Source organism: Lolium perenne, chromosome 1 (assembly GCF_019359855.2).
Source record: "Lolium perenne isolate Kyuss_39 chromosome 1, Kyuss_2.0, whole genome shotgun sequence".
In the NCBI taxonomy this organism is placed as follows: domain Eukaryota; kingdom Viridiplantae; phylum Streptophyta; class Magnoliopsida; order Poales; family Poaceae; genus Lolium; species Lolium perenne.
The window spans coordinates 117,810,689-117,833,883 of record NC_067244.2 but is presented as its reverse complement, the minus strand read 5'-3'; positions in this window follow the sequence as shown (position 1 = coordinate 117,833,883).

Genomic DNA, 23,195 nt, shown 5'->3' with positions numbered 1-23,195 from the left:
AAACGACATCTTGGTCTCGGGAATCCTGAAACTAGCAGTATGGCTTATGTGTTTAAACATGTTTTCATACTCACAGTTCTGATTCTGAACGTCATAGAGTTGAGCTTGGAGTTTGTTGGTGGTGTCGTGAAGTGAGAGGATGTCCCCCCATAGCTTTGCAGTTTCCTTCTCGTGTTCAGCAATGAGTTCAGACACAATCTTGTGGAAGATATCCACCTCACGCTCAGCCATCTTCTTGTATTTGAAGACCTCTTGTTCTAGCTTCTCCATCCTGTCTTCCAAGCTTCCTTCTCCCTTAGGACCCTGGACATCCTTGATCTGCAGTTCTCCCTCAACGAGCAGCAACTCCTTGGGGTGCATCCTCAGCTCCTCCATGTACAAGTTGTCAACGTCCTTGCAGTAGCTGTCCTTCGGGGTTTCCGATGAAGACATGATGGCTCTAGATCCGAAGCAAATCCTGGCTGAAACAGCTCGAAACAAAACACGTCGAGAAAACGATATACGGACCTCCAGGGGTCCGGGGGATTATATAGCAAAAAATTTCACGACAAAAGGAAAGTACCAGGTCGAACCAGAGTCGGAAAGAGGCGACGAGGCAGCCAGCTCATAGGGCGGCGCGGCCTGGCTGGGGCCCGCGCCGGCCTATGGGGCACGCCCTCGTGCGTCTCCTCCACTCCGTTTCGATCTCGTAATTTTTCATATTTTCCAAAAACAGCAAAAACATTGTTCGGAAAGTAAATCGCGAACTTTTCATTACCAGTACTATTACCTATTCAAAGTCGAGTTCTGGCAGACTGTCAATTTGTCCTTTGATGAAGGCCTCCGGTGTTTCACTTGAATAATATCAACATCTACATTATAAGAATCACCTGAGATATAATGCTTGAGTCTTTGTCCATTCACCACTTGCGTGGTATTGCCTTGGAGAGAGCTAATTTTAATTGCTCCTGAACGATACACCTCCTCAACAACATATGGTCCTTCCCATTTCGAGAGTAATTTCCCTGCAAAGAATCTGAGACGAGACCGATACAATAGGACTTTATCCCCAATATTAAATTCTCTTTTGATAATCCTTCTATCATGCCATTTTTTAACTTTCTCTTTAAAGAGTTTAGCATTTTCATAAGCTTCACTTCTCCATTCATCTAGATAACTCAATTGCAGCAACCTCTTATTACCGGCAAGTTTAGGATCTTTATTTAATTCTCTAACTGCCCAATAAGCTTTGTGCTCTAGTTCTAAAGGTAAATGGCAAGCTTTTCCATAAACCATTTTATAAGGTGACATTCCCATGGGATTTTTATAAGAAGTTCTATAAGCCCATAGTGCATCCTTCAATTTACTAGCCCAATTCTTTCTAGTTTTATTAACAGTCTTTTCCAAGATAGATTTAATTTCTCTATTTGATAATTCTACTTGCCCACTAGTTTGAGGATGATAAGTGGAAGCAATTCTATGATTAATACCATATTTAGCAAGAGTTTTTCTAAAACCACCATGAATAAAATGAGAATCTCCATCAGTCATAATATATCTGGGAACTCCAAATCTAGGAAAAATAATATCTAAAAGCATTCTTAAAGAGGTCTCACCATCAGCACTTTTTGTAGGTATGGCTTCCACCCATTTAGTAACATAATCAACAGCAAAAAGTATATGAGTGTTACCTTCTGAAGAGGGAAAAGGTCCCATGAAGTCAAATCCCCAACAATCGAACGGTTCAATAACAAGAGTATAATTCATAGGCATTTCATTGCGTCTAGAGATATTACCAACCCTTTGACATTCATCACAAGATAAAATAAACTTCCTTGCATCTTTGAAGAGAGTCGGCAAATAAAAACCTGATTGTAGAACCTTTTGCGCGGTTCTATCTCCGGCGTGATGTCCTCCATAAGCACTACCATGGCATTTACTCAATATCTCTTGTCGTTAATATTCGGGAACACATCTTCGCAGAATACCATCCACTCCTTCTTTATATAAGTGTGGGTCATCCCAGAAATAATGCCTCAAGTCATAAAAGAATTTCCTCCTTTGCTGAGCTGAAAATGTTGGAGGCAAGTACTTGGAAACAATAAAGTTAGCATAATCAGCATACCAAGGACTGTCTCGCGAGCTCACCTTTATTACAGCCAATTGTTCATTTGGAAAACTATCATTAACAGGAACAGGATCATAAGCAATATTTTCCAATCTAGACAAATTATCAGCAACAGGATTATCAGCACCTTTCCTATCTACAATATGTAAATCAAATTCTTGCAACAGAAGTACCCATCTAATAAGCCTTGGCTTAGCATCTTTCTTTTGCATAATGTATCTGATTGCAGCATGATCAGTATTAATAGTAACTTTTGAATCAACAATATAAGATCTAAACTTATCACAAGCAAAGACTACAGCTAACAATTCCTTTTCAGTAGTAGCATAATTTCTTTGAGCAGCATCAAGAGTTTTACTAGCATAATGAATAACATTAAATTTTTTATTTACTCGCTGTCCAAGAACAGCACCTACAGCAAAATCACTAGCATCACACATAATTTCAAATGGTAAGTTCCAATCAGGAGGTTCAACTATAGGAGCAGTTGTTAAGGCTTTCTTTAGAGTTTCAAAAGCTTCCTTACAATCATCATAAAAAAAAGGTACATCTTTTTGAAGAAGATTAGTAAGAGGCTTTGAAATCTTGGAGAAATCTTTAATAAACCTCCTATAAAACCCAGCATGACCAAGAACACTACGAATACCTTTAACATCCCTAGGATAGGGCATCTTCTCAATTTCTTCAACTTTAGCTCTATCAACTTCAATACCTCTCTCAGAAATATTATGTCCCAATACAATTCCTTCATTAACCATAAAGTGGCATTTCTCCCAATTAAGAACAAGGTTAGTTTCTTCACATCTCTGCAAAACTTTATTGAGGTTCCGCAAGCAATTATCAAAAGAATTCCCATAGACAGAAAAATCATCCATGAATACCTCTACAATACTCTCGCAAAAGCCATGAAAAATAGTAGACATGCATCTTTGAAAAGTAGCAGGAGCATTACATAAACCAAAAGGCATACGTCTATAAGCATAAGTTCCATAGGGACAAGTGAAAGTGGTTTTTTCTTGATCCTTAGTTTTAACAGCATTTTGTGAAAACCCAGAATAACCATCAAGAAAGAAAAAATGAGTATTTTTAGATAACCTTTCTAACATTTGATCAATAAAAGGCAAAGGGTAATGATCTTTTTTAGTAACTTTATTAACTTTTCGATAATCGATGCACATTCTATACCCTACAACTACTCTTTGAGGTATGAGCTCATCATTATCATTAGGCACAACAGTCATTCCTCCTTTCTTAGGAACACAATGCACAGGACTAACACATCTACTATCAGCAATAGGATATATAATACCAGCTTCAAGAAGTCTTAATACCTCATTTCTTACCACATCCTTCATCTTAGGAATTAGACGACGCTGAGGTTCAACAACAGGCTTCGCATCATCTTCCATATTAATGGCATGTTGGCAAATAGAGGGAGAAATCCCCTTCAAGTCATCAAGTGTGTAGCCAATAGCACCTCGGTGTTTCTTCAATATTTCCAATAACCTTTCTTCTTCAAACTCTGAAAGCTTAGAACTAATAATAACAGGATATATTTTCTTATCATCAATATGAGCATATTTAAGATTATCAGGCAATGGTTTTCAATCAAAGACAGGATCTTCCTTTGGTGGTGGTGTTGTACCCAGATCTTCCACCGGTAAATCATGCTTAAGAATAGGTTGGCGAAGAAAAATTTCATCAAGCTCATCTCTTTCTTCCCTAAAAACTTCACTCTCACTATTCTCCAAATGTTGCTGCAAAGGATTATTAGGAGCAAGAACAATAGATGCACACTGTTCAAATTTAAAATCATTATTAGGCAAATCAGCTTTATAAGGAGTTTTGGTAAATTTAGAGAAGTTAAACTCATAAGATTCACCAGCAAATTTTGTCAAAATTTTCTCTTTCTTGCAATCTATAATAGCTCCACAAGTATTTAGAAAAGGTCTACCAAAAATGATAGGACAATATTTACTAGCAGCAGAACCAAGTACCAAAAAGTCAGCAGGATATTTAATCTTACCACATAGAACTTCCACATCTCGAACAATACCAATTGGAGAAATAGTTTCCCTATTAGCCAGTCGAATAACCACATCAATATCTTCAAGTTCACAAGAACCAATTTCGTGCATAATCTCCGTGTAAAGCTCATAAGGAATAGCACTAATACTTGCACCAATATCACATAAACCATAATAATAATGATCACCAATTCTAACAGATAGCATATGAACACTAGCTTGCTTGGACTTATTAGGATGTGAAACAATATTAGAAGCATCTTCACAGAAAATAATATGACCATCCTCCACATTTTCAGTCACAAGATCTTTAACTATTGCAACAAGAAAGGTTCAACTTTTATTTGTTCTTCAGGTTCTATAGGTTTCTTTTCACTTTTATGAACCGCACTATTTATAACAGAGTACTCCTTCATTTTAGCAGGGAAAGGAGTTTTTTCAATATAAGCTTCAGGAATAACATGATCAACAGTTTCAACTACAACGCATTTATTAATAGATGAATCAATTTTATCTTTATACGGTTCATGATACTTATCAAAATTCTTCTTAGGCAATTCATAATGAGAGGCAAAAGCTTTATAAAGGTTTGCAGCAACTTGAGAATCAAGACCATAAGTAGCACTCATATTACGAAATTTATCAGTATCCATAAAAGCTTCAATGCATTTGTAATCATAATTTATACCTGATTCTCTATCTTTGTCGTTCTCCCATCCTTCAGTATTTTCCTGGATCCGATTGAGAAGGTCCCTTTTAAACTCTTCCTTGTTGCGCATAAATGATCCAGAACAAGAAGTATCCAGCAAGGTCTTGTCTTCAAAAGAAAGTCTTGCATAGAAATTATCAATAATAACATTACCAGGAAGCTCATTAATGGGGCATTTGAGCATTAAAGACTTCAATCCCCCCCAAGCTTGGGCAATACTCTCTCCATCATGAGGCCAAAAATTATATATGCGGTTCCGATCCTTATGAATTTCACTTGGAGGATAGAACTTAGAATAAAACCGGGGCACAATATCATTCCATTCAAGAGAATCCCCATTATCCAGTAATTTATACCAATGCGCCGCTTTACCAGACAGCGATATAGAGAATAGTTTCTTCCTCACTTCATCCATAGCAATACCTGCACACTTGAATAAACCGCATAATTCATGTAAAAACAGTAAATGATCTACAGGGTGGACAGTTCCATCCCCTGTATAACGGTTATCCACTACACGTTCAATAATTTTCATAGGTATTTTGTATGGTATCTCTTCCTCACCTGGCGCCTCATCCACTACCTTTGTAGTAGTAGTAGATTTTCCAAATAAAAACTCAAGAGAAGATCTCTCCATAATGAATTATGGCAGCAGGCAGAAATAAAATCAGCACAAACAGTAGAAATTTCCCTTACCAATTCCACTTACCAATAGCGCTTCACTCCCCGGCAACGGCGCCAGAAAATAGTCTTGATGACCCACAAGTATAGGGGGTGTATCGTAGTATCTTCGATAAGTAAGAATGTCGATCCCAACGAGGAGCAGAAGGTGTTGACAAGCAGTTTCGATGAAGGATTCACTATAAATGCTCATGCACAAGTATCTCGGGGGTTTTGATGTAGCAGATGAATAAAGTACGAGTAAGTAAAGTGCGAGAGTAACAATTGCAGCGAGTGGCCCAATCCTTTTTAGCACAAAGGACAAGCCGGTTTGTTTACTTATAATGACCAAACGTTCTCGAGGACACACGGGATTTTAGTCTAGTGCTTTCGCTACATACGGCTAATTAATCTTCATTGTTTTGATAAGTGTTGTGTGGGTGAACCTGTGCTAATGTACCGCCCTTCCTAAGACTAATACATACTTGTGATTATACCTCTTGCAAGCATCCGCAACTACAAGAAAGTAATTAAGATAAATCTAACCACAGCCTTAAACTCTGAGATCCTGCTATCCCTCCTGCATCGATATACCAACGGGGGCTTTGGTTTCTGTCACTCCGGCAACCCCGCAATCGGAAAACGAGTACAAGATGCATTCCCCTAGGCCCATAAAGGTGAAGTGTCGTGTAGTCGCGTTCACACGACACCACTAGAAGAATAACACCACAATTTTAATATCATAACATTGAATATTACTCAACCATACTTCACTACTAACATTTAGACTTCACCCATGTCCTCAAGAACTAAACGAACTACTCACGAGACATCATATGGAACATGATCAGAGGTGATATGATGATGAATAACAATCTGAACATAAACCTTGGTTCAACGGTTTCACTCAATAGCATCAATAACAAGTAGAAATCAACACCGGGAGAGTTTCCCCTATCAAACAATCAAGATCAAACACAAATTGCTACAGCGGTGACGATGTGCAGCGGTGGAGACGGCGGTGATGATGATGAAGATGATGATGATGGTGATGGAGATGATGTCCAACTTGATGGCGGTGACGATGGCGTCGATTTCCCCCTCCGGGAGGGAATTTCCCTGGCGGATCTCAGCCCGCCGGAGAGCTCTTTTCTCTCTGGTGTTCTCCGCCTCGCAGAGGCGGCTGTAACTCTTCGCGAGGTACCCTCTGGAGCTTAGGTTATCGGGATGAAGGCGTACGCGAAGAAAAGGAGGCGAGAGGGGGTTGTGGGCCCCCTCCTCACAGGGCGGCGCGGCCAGGCCTTGGGCCGCGCCGGCCTATGGGGTGGGCCCACCTCGGGTCCCCTCGGCTCCCCCTTCTGGCTCACTTCATCATCTGGAAAAATAGGATTTTTGGTATAATTTCCATCAACTGTTGATCTTCCGAAATATTGCATTCTGACGGCGCTTTTTCCAGCAGAATCCTGGCTCCGGTGCTCGATCCTCCAATAATCATGAAACATGAAAAATAGATGAAATAATATAAGTATTATGTACAAATATGAAATATATCAATGAATAACATCACATTATGATATAAAATAGTGATGCAAATTGGACGTATCAGTGTGCAGGGAAGGCGGCGGCAGGCACGGGGTCGGGGGAGGGCAAGGATTGGCACGGGGTCGGGGTTGGGCAGTGAGCGTATGAGCCGGACTTGGTCCGGCTCGGTCAGATAGATGCAGCCCTAGCTGTGCCGATGGCTAGGCCGTCGGCACAGTTTTTTTTATTTTTTTATATGCAGGACTACAATCAAGTAAAATATAAAATCTATATGCATTATATATTGAAAATAAGAGGGAACTGAACATCTTGGTTACGTAATAGGTACATGTGATAACAACTATCAGCCCATATGACTTCATTTACTTTACCAACTGTGCAAAACGGGGCCGCCGGAACATGCGGTATGGCCGTACCGGGCGCGCGGTTGCACCCGTCCGCTAACGCGCGAAACGGAAAACATTTGGCACATAAAATGACGCTTCCTCAACCTAAAAACATTTTTCCCTCCATTTATTGAGCGAAGGAAACTGTCGCCCTAGTTCAAATCCGGTCAGTTTCCAGCGGATTCGGCGGGACACCGCAGGAAGCGGGAGGGATTCCTAGATGGCTACCGCGCGCATATGGCATGTGATAGGTGGTGCGTAGGAGGTATCCTACCGCTGCGCGGAGGTCTCTCGCAATACTGAAATGCGCACCATGTAGCTGCTTCACAAAAAAAAGCCCTTCCGACACCCCGAAAATGGAAAAACTGTCGCCCGTGGTTCGGATTGGAAATATGGCCTCGTTCCGACAAACTATGTGGTGCAACGGGCCGTTTCCTACTCATTTTCCCTAAAAGCCATAGAACTCCGGACGTGATAGCCCTGTTTGTGAAGGGTTTTTCAAGATAATTGCCGTATCCCAGTTCCGTCTTTTGCAGTGGTTACTAGGACACATAAAATGACGCCACGCGGCTCCGCTCGAATTTTTGGCTCCGTTTACTTTGCCAACTGTGCAAAACGGGGCCGCTGGAACATGCGTTATGGCCGTACCGGGCCCGCGGCCGCAGATCTACCCCTATAGCTTTCTCCGTGTGACGGTGTAACAATGGATTTTTTTATTTTCTTTGGTTTGTTTAGGACATACGTACATGGGAAACCATAGGTTGGGCTTACTTTACCATAAAATAGGCTCCGTTTTAGCCTTACCAGGAGTTTGCACATACAGATCCTGGATTTTCACCAAGTGTTGGCCCATGTCTGCGAAAATCGTCAACGCCGGGTACATGCAAAGTTAGCCAAACCCTACATCACAATTGTGCACATATGCTAGGGACATATGCAAGTTTTTAAGCGGTTCCGACGCTCCGGTGATCTGTATCTTTGGAAACCCTAGGGCGGGGACCCCGCAGATCTACCCCTATAGCTTTCTCCGTGTGACGGTGTAACAATGCATTTTTTTATTTGATTTGGTTTGTTTAGGACATATGTACATGGGAAACCATAGTTTGGGCTTACTTTACCATAAAATAGGCTCCGTTTTAGCCGTACCAGGAGTTTGCACATACAGATCCTGGATTTTCACCAAGTGCTAGCCCATGTCTGCGAAAATCGTCAACGCCGGGTACATGCAAGGTTAGCCAAACCCTACATCACACTTGTGCACATATGCTAGGGACATATGCAAGTTTTTAAGCGGTTCCGATGCTCCGGTGATCTGTATCTTCGGAAACCCTAGGGCGGGGACCCCGCAGATCTACCCCTATAGCTTTCTCCGTGTGACGGTGTAACAATGGATTTTTTTATTTGCTTTGGTTTTTTTAGGACATATGTACATGGGAAACCATAGGTTGGGCTTACTTTACCATAAAATAGGCTCCGTTTTAGCCGTACCAGGAGTTTGCACATACAGATCCTGGATTTTCACCAAGTGCTGGCCCATGTCTGCGAAAATCGTCAACGCCGGGTACATGCAAGGTTAGCCAAACCCTACATCACACTTGTGCACATATGCTAGGGACATATGCAAGTTTTTAAGCGGTTCCGACGCTCCGGTGATCTGTATCTTTGGAAACCCTAGGGCGGGGATCCCGTAGATCTACCCCTATAGCTTTCTCCGTGTGACGGTGTAACAATGGATTTTTTATTTGCTTTGGTTTGTTTAGGACATATGTACATGGGAAACCATAGGTTGGGCTTACTTTACCATAAAATAGGCTCCGTTTTAGCCGTACCAGGAGTTTGCACATACAGATCCTGGATTTTACCCCTATAGTCTATAATCTGCCTGAGTTTTGGGACCATTTCCACCCTCCGATGCTCGATTTCCGACGATACACAATATTGATACACTTAAGAACTTGAGACCCACACACGATACAATTAAAGCACTTAAAAAACTAGACCCAAGCACGAACCGAAACACTTAAAGAACTACACCCACACACAGGAACCAAAACACTTAAAGAACTACATCCACACAGGAACCAAAACACTTAAAGAGCTAGACCCACAAACAAACCAAAACATTTAAAGAACTACACCCACACACGAACAAAGAATTTAACACTGGGTCGACGCATGACCCGCTAGACACACGGACTCGACACACACACATATTAATCAGAGAAGTCGAAATCTTCGTCCTCGCTGGGGGTGTCCTCTGAAGCGGTAGTTGTGAGGTTCCACGACCACAGTTCATCATCCTCCCCCCATGTCGACGCCTCTCCTTTGGCATACTCTGATTCAACCGCGGCCTTCCTCTGCCGCTTTCCCGCCCTCCTCTCTCTCCTGTACGTCTGCTTGCTCTTCCAGAATGCGCGCTCTGCCTCGACGTCTCCGGGATGGTTCTGCGCCACTGTGCCATGAACTGCTCGTCCGCCTCGGTGGTATCAATCCGCCGCTGGCCAGACCTGTACCGCCGCGCTTCACTCTGTGAGCGAAGTAGCGGCTCAGTAGAGAGACTCTGGGCTTCCGCCAGAGACCTGACCTCCGGGAAGTTCAATTCGTGGCGCGGCCGGCCAAACCTCCAAGCCGCAACGTCATATGCGCGGGCAGCAGCCTCCTTCGTGTAGAAGGTGCCGAGCCACACACGCACACCACCGGCGGTGATTTCAGACGCGAAATTGCCCGCAGCCCGCTGGCGAACGCCGATGAAGCCCGTGTTGCTACGGCGACGAGGAGCCATCTCGACGGCAGCTGAGCTCAGAGGATTCTGTGGTGTTTTTGGATGAGAGAGTTGATGAGGAGAGAAATGTTGCTGGTGATGTTAGTGGAGAAGACATGGCTATATATAGGATGACGACGGCTGAAACGGCGGGAATACTTGGCGGGAGAAAATGGGCGCGAGAAGAATGACGGGAAAAAAGGGCGGGAGGGAAGAAGCGGGGAAAAATGGCGGGAATGTTGGAGGAAAAATTGGTGGGAAGCTGTGCCGACGGCCTGGCCGTCGGCCTACATAGGAAATGGGCGCGAGAAGAATGGCGGGAAAAAGGGCGGGAAGGAGGAAAAATTGGCGGGGAAGCTGTGCCGACGGCCTGGCCGTCGGCCCACATAGAGGGAACCTGTGCCGACGGCCAGGCCGTCGGCACAGTTTCACGCCGTTTGCCACCTGTTGACGCCGTTGTCGGTGGCTGTCGGTGGCCCTACCATCTGTCCATGTGCCGACGGCTAGGTTACGTGCCGTCGGTATAGACGGGGTTTGTGCCGACGGCTGAACTGTGCCGACGGCGGCCTTCAGCTCTGGGGGTTCTGTGCTGACGGCCAAGCTGTGCTGACGGCCACTTTACTGGGCTAACGGTGAGTGAGGCTGTACCGACGGCGGCCGTCGGCGCAGATTCTGGCCGTCGGCACGTCGGCAGGTTCCCGTAGTGCATACGGCTCGAGATAGCCACATTACTGCGGCAGCTGCAACGTAACAGCGAGCTAGCAGGTTGGTACAAATTAAGTTGCTTCTCGCCAAGATCCGCAGCCGGAATGACTAGCATCGCCAAGTCCGAGATTTCACTGTTGCCGGAACGATAGTATGCACAAGAGCATGGCGCCGTCCTGCGTGCACTTCGGCATGCATGGACGGCCCTCTGCCTCACTGCTACTAGCGGCGGTTAACCGGCGACGACTCGTCACCGACGATGAACGCACGCAGGCGCCAACATCTCCATCCACTTGGACCCCACATGACACGACTCGTCGCTCTCTCACGAGGGACGCAATGTACAGCTGGCTGCTCTAATGTTTCGTTGGTACAAAACCATGCTGCCCTGGCTGACGTGCACGTATAATTTGGAGGGGAGCACCTAACTAACTAGCCACGTACGGCAAGTGCTAGGCGCTGGCTTGAAGTGTCGTCTACGGTACCTACCTATCTATAGTAGCCACCTAGAGAGTTGATGCTTGATCATATGCTTAATTTGGTCCCAGAAACCGAAGATATCGACGTATCACCAGCTCCATCCCATATATACAATTTATGTACGCACTTGATCGTAGAGGACCAATGCAAAGCTATCCAGTTAATTCAACACGCCGGACGGCGGATAGTACGTAGTACACTACTCCATGAAGATCATGCTCGCAGGCAGCACGACGCTGGCAGGGGATCGTTAAAGTTTCAACACTAGCTAGTGCGAGTGCTGTTTCCTCCGTCGATTCTTCCTCAGCCGGACTTATTGGATGGTGCTGGATCACGGGGCGCAGGGTCCAGCTTAGCGTTTACGGGCGGTCGGGCTGGGTACGGGTTGCGTCTGACACGCACATTCCCATCGAGTCGTCGCAGGGGTGTAAATGACGTGCCATCACAAAGCTAGCTAGCCTAGCCAGCCAAACAGTGTAGTAGTAACTAGCCAGGACCAGGATACGTCGACACACGCATTCCCAATTAATGATCCATGTACCGGCCGCCCCAACAACAATGATTTCCGTGAACACGTCGGTAGAAGAACAAAATTGATTTGAAGTGCCTTATGAGTACCATTTTCCCATATAAAGGATAGTTAAATTTCATTCGGGTATGAAACGCCAGATTCTACGAAAGGTACATTGCAAAAATGTTATGATGACAAAGAACATGAGGCTGATATTGAGAGATCCTAACTCTCTAACCAAACCCAAATAGGTTACAGTAGTACAGAACAGAGCTTCACAGATGGCGGTAATTAATGCCCATCGCACACTGGAAAACTAACCATCACTAAAAAGGATGGGTTACTCATCTACAACACACATGAGTTAAATAAACCGTATGCTATTGGGGTCCACTTTTGCAAACTGTTTTCTTCCCTTGATTGTTTAGACTAGTCATAGTGGGGAGTAACTTAGACTAGTAACATGAGATATATTATTAGTCTAAGTTACTACCTTCATAGTGGATAGTAACTTATATATGGTGTCATGCATTGTGTCATTTACCATGGTGTAGACTCAAGTTGTCTTGGAGTGTGTGATGTTATGGTAACATAGCTAGTTACCACCTCACTCTCTTTCTTCATTCATTGCCATGCCATGTCATCAAAATGCCTTGGGTTGTGTGATGTTACTAGCTAAGTTACTCCCACTATGAGTAGTCTTACGATTTGAAGGGCCATCATAGACGTTTTCTTACACTTGACCGTAAGCCACTTCTATGATCACATACGATGCTTTTTCGGCAGTTGTATGTATTTATAAAATATGGCACGCGCTTGTTATATCCAGTCATATGCTTTACGCAAGTATCACAAATATTTTATGTATGCAACAAGCATTACTTAGTTGTACTCACTATCCCATAACTCAACACATGCAAATACATTAGCAAAACTAATTTCTGTTTTTATTGTACATCTCATGTATGCATATGTATTTCGACATAGATTCAATTGCTAGCTATAATTCTTGGTTACGTCGTTGTTCCCATGCATCAGAAGGTTATGTTGCAAATGCTCAATCTTTGTTGAGTAGCTTCAGTGATCTTGTCGTCACTTATGTGATATTTTGGCCACACTGCATATGACACTCTAAACTAAAAAAGTATTTTATGCAATAGACCAAACATCGCAATAGAAATGGGTCGAGGTGCAGCATGTGGTATGCATCCTTATGACACAGAGAGAGCTTAATTGAGCTTCTCGAAACAGGCAACCCTGGTATCTCGTCCCAATCATTAAATACCACACACAAAAATCTGTTATAAGATGAGAGCTAGCTTTAACTATGTGAAATACATAGATAAAGTAGAAATGTGTAGAAAAAATATAGATCAAGCTATACACAATAATATATTCAGTTACGCTGTACACATTAACATATAAATCAAACTATACACAATACCATATACACAACATGTAACATATCTAATAATGTAATCCTAGTATACAAAACATATATACAAGGAAGCTTACACATCAGATGAGAAAACACCCATCCGTAACAGAAAATTCGAATGGATCCAGGCTTGCTAATTGTGCTAATGAGTAACAAAATCCATACTCACCGATCCTAACACAAAATTCAAATGTATCCGCCCTTGCTAACTATGTTACGCATCAGATCGGAAGTCTAGCTACTTAAATAAAAAATGGATGAGAAAGAACATATCCCTTCGGGCAGGAGTCACTGACATAGGCATCTCCAATGGGCCTGCCGAAGATGGTACCCGTGGTTTACTGAAGGCCCACGACTCGAAGGATAAGAAGAATCGGAAGCCCAAATTACTATTAAGGAAAGCTAGAGTTGTATTAGGAAGTAATACTTGTAAAATCTTGCGGGGTGAGTTGGAAACCCTCCCGGACTCTATAACTTGTGTATTACGAAACCCTCAACTCCCCCTTAATAGTAATACACAAGTTACAGAGTTCGGGAGGGTTTCCAACTCATCCCGCAAGATTACAAGTATTACTTCCTAATACAACTCTACCTTTCCTTAATAGTAATTTGGGCTTCCGATTCTTCTTATCATTCGAGTCGTGGGCCTTCAGTAAACCCCGGGTACCATCTTCGGCAGGCCCATTGGGGATGCCTATGTCAGTAGCCCCGAGATTTTGCTTGAATCGCAGAATCAGGGAAAATCTCCAACTTTATATTCATTCAATAGCTCTGAACTTTACCACATATCTTTGGATACGAAATTATATATTGTACAGGGATAATGGTAGTTGGGGCTAGTTCATCTGACGGATCAGGTACTAGATAACTGCTCTAGTGGTAATCTGCAAAAACCTACTTCAAGATCACGTCCCTGGACATGATCTCGGAAAACTGGTGTAAACTTCGATAGGTGCCGCTTAAGGTCTTAACATTCTGTCGAGTCCCAGTCATATTTTATCGGGTACCTAACGCGTCCGTTAGGATTTTTCTTCGTATCTGTTGGTATGGAAAAAAGTAGCAAACCGACGTCAGAGACGGCGCCACGCCACTCAGAACGGATCTGGGGTCTTACCTTCGCAAAGTTTTGCAGCATTCAGAGATTGATCGCAACTTGGACGCTCTGAGAATATATTGTCGAGTGCTTTTTCGGCTGTTGGAATAGCACATTTTATTGAGTCAACGGATGACTTATATTGCCTTCCCGATGGGAGTATATGTAGAGTTATTTATATAACTCGAAATGTGCTCACTTTTTTCTTCTTCCTTCTTTTTTTTTATAATTTCATCGGGCACGCGAACAGCGTTCCCGATGGGAGTAGACCCCGAGTCTACAGCCAAGGACTTGTGCTTGGGTGTAGGCTCAACGCCTTACGTTAATATATTTTCCTTCTTTCTCGAAGTTTTCATATCTATCGGGTGCGCGACCAGCGCTCCCGATGGGAGTAGCCCTCGAGGCTATGAGCAAATTCTTGTATTTGATCATAGGCTCTCGCCATTTCTATTTTGTCATTCTCGAGTTTTTCATTGTTTCAAAGTAGCCCCCGAGCATTTGATCAAAAACTTGTATTTGACCAAAGGCTCTCGAAATAATCAACAATCTTCTGTTGTCGCCATTCTTATGAAGCTTCATAGCCGAATTTTTCTCTTGTTAAGGTGACATCACTGCTGACGATAGCCACGATTACTGTATCGGGAAAACGCGAGAATTGCGCTGTCTCTGCCTTGCGGGCCCAAATTGCTCATTAAGTTGACACGTCGTGCAAGTGGGGGACACACGTCCTCCACTTTTCCTGGCGCACGCACTGTAGCGCCTGTTCTTTCTTTTCTTAATTAAATCACTCTTTTACCCCTTGTCCACGTGTACACCATCTATCCCACAATCTCTTCATCCAACGGTGCGTCGATTCACCGCACCTCTATTTAAGGTCATCATCTTCCTCCTTCTACACTTTCGCTCTCGCCGCACCTCTGCTTTTCCTCTGCAAAATCCTCCATTGCGCACATTGCCTCTTGCGCTCAACCGCGGTCACGCCTTTCTCCTCCACTCTCATTGATGCCACCACGCGCTCGGCTCACCAGGCATAGCACTCCCGAGTCCAAGATGACCACTGAAGATCTGGAGTGGGAGAGATCCAAGATCTCCAATCAGGATATGAACCTGCTGAAGAAGCTTGGGTTCACCAAGAAGGAGAACGCGCTGCGCTTCCCCCAAGGAGGAGAGCTATCCATCGCCTCCAATCGAATACTGGGTCAGTTTCGTTGACCACCTCATCCGCGGTCTTTCTCCCCCTGTCCATGAGTTTCTTCGAGGTCTCCTCTTTGTCTATGGGCTTCAGCTGCATCAGCTGACGCCCAATTCCATCCTTCACGTGTCGATTTTTATCACACTTTGTGAATGCTTCCTCGGAGTCCAACCTAATTGGGCTCTGTGGAAGCGTATCTTCTGCCTCCACCGCAATGGCTCTCACAACGTCGCCTATAACATTGGCGGCGTTGTCATTTGCGTGCGCTCTGATGTCGAGTATTTCAACGTCAAGTTCCCCGACTCCGTCCAAGGGTGGCGCAAGAGATGGCTCTATGTGCACGAAGAAAGCTCCGACTCAGTGGAGCACAATATTGCTCCTTTCGAAGGAGGAGCCAAGATTCTTCGCCGCCGTTCCTGGGACGTTGAAGCTACCGAAGAAGAGAAGTTGGCAACAGAGGCTCTGATGACTCGCATCCATGAGCTTCAGAATACATGTGGCAAGGAACTGTCAGGTATCCAGATTACGGCCTATTTCCTTAGGATTAGAGTGCAGCCTCTCCAGGCTCACAAAAATCCCCTTTGGATGTACGCTGGTGAAGAAGACGTCGACAGGCTCTCCAAAGACCTTCCTGTGAAGGATTTGGAGAAACTGATCCGAAGAATCTTGTCACTTAGCAAGAAGGATACCATTCCATCCTCTTGCCGCATTAAGCCATATAGTGGCGCCAATCCCCTTCCCGAGGTAATTTTTCCTCTCGACTACTATATTGTCTTCTTGAGTTTTTAGTATTTGTCGACTACTATCTTGCTAGCATCTTTTGCATAACTTTTTGTCGACACTCCCTGTTTTTTGCAGAACCATCCTGTTCTAGCTTCTCTTCCTCCTCTTCCTGAAGGTGCAGAAGTCGAAGAACGTGTTGTCACTGATGACAACCAGGGTACTTCTCGCCCTGAGAGTGAAGTCGCGGGTTCTCAAAAATCCGCGGCTTCCTCTGAAAAAGAAGCCGAATCTGAGGCCACTGCCTCGACACGCTCCCTTCCTTCCGATGTTTCCCCAAGGGACAAGAGGAAAAGGGATGAACTCGCCGATTTCGGCGCCTCCAAAGCCGAAGAAACTGGTCCTTCTGAAAGGAAGACATCTTTCAATCCTTACGAGGATGCCCTTGTTAGCTCGTAAGTTCTCTATTGATCTTTGTTGTTTGTTCTCGATGTTCTTGTCTATGTTGATTCTTATATTGTCGCCTTTTATTGCAGCGGCGACGAGGATGAAGATCAACCTATTGACGTCGCGTACTTTAGTTGTCTCTGAAGCTCAGCCTTATGGAGATGAAACCTCGCCTACTCAGCAAAACATGGAGCATCCTACTCCACCTGCAAGCCCCCATGCCCCTTCGCCCAAGAGGGCGAGGGTCGAACTAACCAAGGAGCCTACCTTACTACTTGGTAGCTCCACGACTCCTCCTCTGGATGACGTAAGTTGCTCCCTTATTTTCTTCTGTGCCTAATATTTTCGATGCTGTCGATTCTTTTTGTTTTTCGCTTCTTTTTTACTTGTTGCTGTCGAACTTTTTTATCTTATTGATGGTTCCTTCTCTTTTTCTTTGGTCAGCCTTTGATGAAGGAATTCATCTGTCTCGGTACCCAATTCGTCGGGTACCGTGACCATGCTAAAAAAGCCGAAGGTACTATTTTGTTATTTCTTCTGGTAAATGACCTCTCCATCATTTCTTAACATGATTTTGATTGTTGTCGACTATTTTGTCAGAAAAACTTGTAGAGGCCAACAAGCGTGCTGATTCTCTTGCTCGTAAACTGGAGCAAAAGGAAAAGGCTCTCAAGAAAGCTGAATCTGATGTCGCGGTTATCGAAGATCTGCGACAAAGACTTCATGAAGCGGAAACTGCTTTGAGCGACAACATATCCGAGCAAGCTGCTCGTGAAAAAGAAATCCTCAGTCGCTTGCAGTCGCAGAGTCGACGTTTTGTTAGTAAGTACTCAAATCCTTGTTTATTTCTTCGGATTGCTTCACTTTCTCTAGCGCACTTATTGACGAGCTTCCTTTTGCTTGTTTTCAGGGAGAACACATCAATATTATGACCTGGAATGTCCTGAAGGTGATCATCTTATCAACGCGCTTTCTCTCCTTGAGATCCATGGAGGTGGAGCACGTGAAGGCCTTGCTGACGCCGAAGCAGGTCTATTGAAGCTTTTCCCCTATTTCTTCCCGAAGAAAGAAGAGCCCAAGACTTTTACTGCTCTCGCCAAATGCTTCAACTTGACGGAAGATCTTGGGCTCAAACTACGCCAAGAAGGCCTGAAGATTGGCGTCGAGGGCACCATTGCTCTGGTTGCTAACAGCCAACAGGACGTCGACTAGGCTAAAGTTGGCGATATAAAGGAGATGGAGACGAAGAAATGGCAATCTTTGATTAAGGCTGCCAAGCCACCCTCAAAGCCGATCCTTGCCTTCCTTGGCTGTAAGCCAACTCCTGCTCCCAGCTCGTCGAAGCCGGAGGTCAAGTAGACCACCCTACCTTTCTTTTGTTTTCTCTTTTCTTTTGATGCTGTCGCCAGAATAGCTTTGGCGACACCTGTCTCAGTAGTTCGATAGGATGTCCTCCTTATGTAATACCTTGTAAATATGTCGCGAATCAATGGAAATCTATCTTGCTTGATGATTGATGTCGAAACTTTTATTTTCAGTTGATATTTGATAACTACACTTCAACTCCCCATCCTTCCGTGTTTTTCCTGCTTCCTCGCACTCGAAGAAAATGCCTGTTGAAAATGAATTTGGTGAAGATTCTTCGAGTAAGGGTTCAGCGCAAGACTTGGAGGAACTTCGTCAATAGCTTCAGCATATGAAGAAGCAAACACTTATAATAATAGACCAGTCTCGAAAATCATCCGAGAGGGAGAAAGTTGCACTACAGCAGGCTCAAGAGGCCATAGCTGCCAAAGAAGCCGCCATTTCTGAAGCTGCAAAGGCTACCACCCGAGAGAATTTTATGCTCGAGTTGATGACTGAAGCAAGTTTGGATATGACAGGTATGTTTTGCAGACCAAAATTTCCTCTGTTTTTTTTCTGTTTCCCCCTTTGAAATTCTTGTGCTGTCGCCAAATAGGTTCCTTTCTAGACACTGCTGCTGAGGACCAACGGGTAGACACAAGAACGAATCTCCTTGTTAATCTTTCACTTGACCATGGTTCTCTGTTCTGGGCTACTCCAGAACGCACCCGAGAAATTGTCAGATTTCAGGACCGCGCTTGTCAAGTTCGTGAGTTCCTTGATTTCTGTACAAGAACCTTGTCTCTAGTTTATAGTACCATGTTTCCTCGGAACGAAATACCGGACACTCTTCCTGCTCTGATGGAGAAATTTCGGGATGCCCCTCGTATCCATAATTTTGTGCGAGCTCAACTGTCTGCTGGGGCAAGATTCGCCATGATTATGATACAGATCTGCTACCGAAAATTAGATCTGACGATGATTGTCGCCAAGTGTCTGGCCAAGCAGTCGAGGTGAAAGAGGAATATCAACAAGATCAACGATATTGTAACTCCTGTAGCCGAAGAAATGATGGACGAACTTCTTTGGATGGACTCTGAGTTCTTTGTAAAAGGTAGCTATGCTGAACATACGACAACTGCTGCAAATAACAAAGGTCTATCCATAGATAATATATTAGGTATCAACTGAGTTGTACTATATTGCGGGAGGTCATATATATTTTTTGTGTTGAATTCTTCTTGATGATGAAGTTGTCTATATTGTAAAGTATAATCTATATTGTGAAGCCCCCGAGCCTTAGGCCGGAGCGCAAGCTATTTTTTGCGTCTCGATGATTGTACTATTTTGCGAGAGTATATAGATTTTGTTGCCGCGGGTTATGAGCCCCCGAGCCTGTCGAAGAAAAAAGATGTATATCACGAATATCTTTTACTATATTGCAGCACCGCGAGCCCGCCTCATTAAAAACCTTTCAGCCCCACTCGGTGCCCTGAAAGGAAAAGAGTGCGTCTGAAAACTCGCGGGCGTTTCAGTACATTGTATTTTTACAAGGAGGACTATATTTCGACTCTAGGCGTAAAAACGCCTTAGCTGCGCCACGTTCCAGCAGTTTTTCTCGGGAACCCCCGTCTTCTTGTCCTTTATCCTGTACGCTCCTCCTTCGATTACTTCTGTGACGATGTAAGGGCCAAGCCATGGCGACTCGAGTTTTTCAGTACTGTTTTGATTAAGTCGTAGGACTAAGTCTCCAACCTGAAAAGACCTTGGCCGTAAACGTCGACTGTGGTAGTTCTTCAAGTCTTGCTGGTACTTGGTGACCCGTGATAGTACTTCATCTCGAGCTTCGTCAAGTGCGTCGACATCGTCTTCTAGTGCTTTCCTGGAAGCTTCTTCATCGTATTCCGTAACTCTCGAAGAATCATGCTCTATTTCTATCGGCAATACTGCCTCAGCTCCATGGACCAGAAAGAACGGAGTCTCCTGTGTCGTTGTATTTGGTGTCGTTCGAATACTCCATAGTACACTCGGCAACTCTTCTGGCTAAGTATGTCGAGCTTTTTCCAGCGGTCCTAACAAGCGTTTCTTGATACCGTTGCAGATGATACCATTGGCTTTCTCTTGACCATTGGTTTGTGGGTGCCCAGCTGACGCGAAGTGCAATTTGATGCCTACCTCTGCACAGTATGCCTTGAATTCCTTGGATGTAAAGTTACTACCATTGCCTGTGAGGATGCTGCGAGGTACTCCAAACTGAAAGACAATGCTTTTTACGAACTTTATTGCCGACGCTGCGTCTGGTGAATTTGTCGGCTTTGCTTCTATCCACTTGGTGAACTTGTCGACAGCAACGAGCATATACTCGTATCCTCCTGGCGAGGCCTTGTGTAACTTTCCCACCATGTCGAGACCCCATTGAGCAAAGGGCCAAGACAACGGTATTGGCATCAGCTCCGCTGCCGGAGAGTGAGGCTTCGCGCCAAATCTCTGGCACGCGTCACAAGCTCGTACTATCTCCTTCGCGTCCTCGATTGCTGTCAACCAGTAAAATCCAGCTCGGAAAACCTTGGCCGCAATAGCTCGACTGCTCGCGTGATGACCACATATTCCCTCGTGTACGTCCTTCAGAATCATCCTTCCTTCTTCGGGTGTGACGCACCTTTGTAACATACCCGAAATACTGCGCTTGTACAGCTCCCCTTTGACCACCGTAAAAGCTTTGGATCGTCGAATAACTCGCCTTGCTTCAACTAGGTCATCGGGTATTTCTTACCTTAAGATGTATGATATATACGCTTGCATCCATGGGACCTGCACCATCATCACTAGCTCCTGTTCCTCTTCTTCTAGTGCTTCTTTAGGAGTTGTCGAGGTTTTCTCATCCTTCTGCTTCTTCTGTGCCTTCTTCGGCTTTGTAGACCTCTCGGTTATCTCTTCCCAGAACATACCTGGTGGAATTGTGAGGCACTGCGTCCCGATGTTTGCAAGAACATCAGCTTCATCATTGCTCAGCCTGCTGATGTGATTTACCTCGCATCCATCAAATAACTTTTCGAGCTCATTGTACACTTCTTTGTATGCCACCATGCTATCATTGACTGCATCACATTGGTTCATGACTTGCTGAGCCACCAATTGTGAGTCGCCAAAGATTTTTAGTCGAGTTGCACCACAAACCTTCGCCATCTTCATCCCGTGTATAAGAGCTTCATATTCTGCCTCATTGTTAGATGCGTTTGGGAACGTCATCCGTAAGACATACTTTAATTTGTCGCCTTCAGGTGATATGAGTATCACGCCTGCTCCAGCTCCTTCTATCCTCTTGGACCCGTCAAAGTTCATAGTCCAAGTTCTCGATAAATCCGGGGGTCCTGTATTTTGCAGCTCCATCCACTCTACGATGAAATCTGGCAGAATTTGCGACTTTATTGCTTTTCTTTTTTCATACGTGATGTCCCGAGGAGAAAGTTCTATTCCCCAAAGGGAGACACGACCCGTAGCTTCTGGATTGTTTAGTATGTTGGATAAAGGCGCCTCATTGACCACTATTATCGGGTGCGCCGAAAAATAGTGTCGCAATTTTCTTGCGGTTGTGAATACTCCATATGCTAGCTTCTGGTACTGCGGGTACCGCTGTTTTGAAGGCGACAAAACTTCACTGATGAAATATACCGGCCTCTGCACTCCATGGAGTTTTCCTTCCTCTTCCCTTTCAACAACAAGTGCTGTGCTGATCACCTGGGGTGTGGCCGCAATATAACAGGAGGGGTTCCTTCTCTTTGGGCGCCACCAAGATTGGTGGTGTCCAAATTGTGCGTTTAAGATCCTCGAAAGCTCTATCTGCCTCTTCGTTCCACTAGAACTTCTCTCCTTGCTTGATTAAAGCGTAGAACGGTAGCGCTTTTTCTCCCAGCCTGGCGACGAATCTGCTTAAAGCTGCGACTCGCCCAGTTAACTGTTGTATTTCTTTCAACTTTGTTGGCTTCTCATTGTTACGATAGCTTGAATTTTTTCGGGATTAGCTTCAATCCATCTTGCTGAGACTAGGAACCCGAGAAGTTCTCCTGCAGGGACGCCGAAAGAACACTTCGTCCGATTCAGCTTGAGACAAAACTTATCGAGGTTGTCGAAAGTTTCCTTCAGGTCCTCGATTAGCGTTGCCCCCTTTTTTGACATTATGACGACATCATCAATGTACACTTGTACGTTTTTCCCAATCTGTGTTGCTAAGCACTTCTGCATCATCCGCTGATATGTTGCTCCCGCGTTTTTCAGACCAAAGGGCATTGTTCTGTAGCAAAACACGCCGTAAGGTGTGATGAACGCTGTTTTGACCTCGTCTTCTTCTTTCAATCTGATCTGGTTATAACCAGAGTATGCGTCAAGGAAGGAAAGACGTTCGCATCCTGCCGTGGAGTCGATAATTTGATCGATCCTCGGGAGGGGAAAGTGATTCTTTGGACAGTGCTTGTCAAGACACGTAAAGTCGACACACATGCGAAGGACTATAGTGTTTTTCTTCGGGACCAACACTGGGTTTGCTACCCACGTGGCCTCTGTATGCAGCTCTTTAATGAAACCAGCTTCTCTGAGTCGATCAATATCTGACAGCATAGCTTTGTGGTTTGGTTCCGAGAAACGCCGTGGATCCAAGTTTAGGTGGTGCTCGGCAAGTTCCCTAGGTACTCCTGGCATGTCAGCTGGACACCATGCGAAGATTTTCCAGTGCTCACGGAGGAACTCGACGAGCACGCTTTCCTATGTGGGGTCCATGTCTGTCGCGATGGATGTCGTTTTCTTCGGATCTGTCGGGTGAATCTGCACCTCCTTGGAATCTTTCGCAGTGTTGAAGGTTGGTTCTTTGTTAGGCCTCCCTACATCTGGCAGCACATCATAATCAGTCGTGAGTCTTGACGCCATGTATTCTGCTTGCATCCCGAAAGTTTCTAAGAGTCGATGAAAATCCTTGTCACATTTATCGGCTAACGCGAAGCTTCCTTTGACTGTGATTGGTCCCTTAGGTCCAGGTAGCCTCCATAACAAGTATGTGTAATGTGGTACCGCCATAAACCT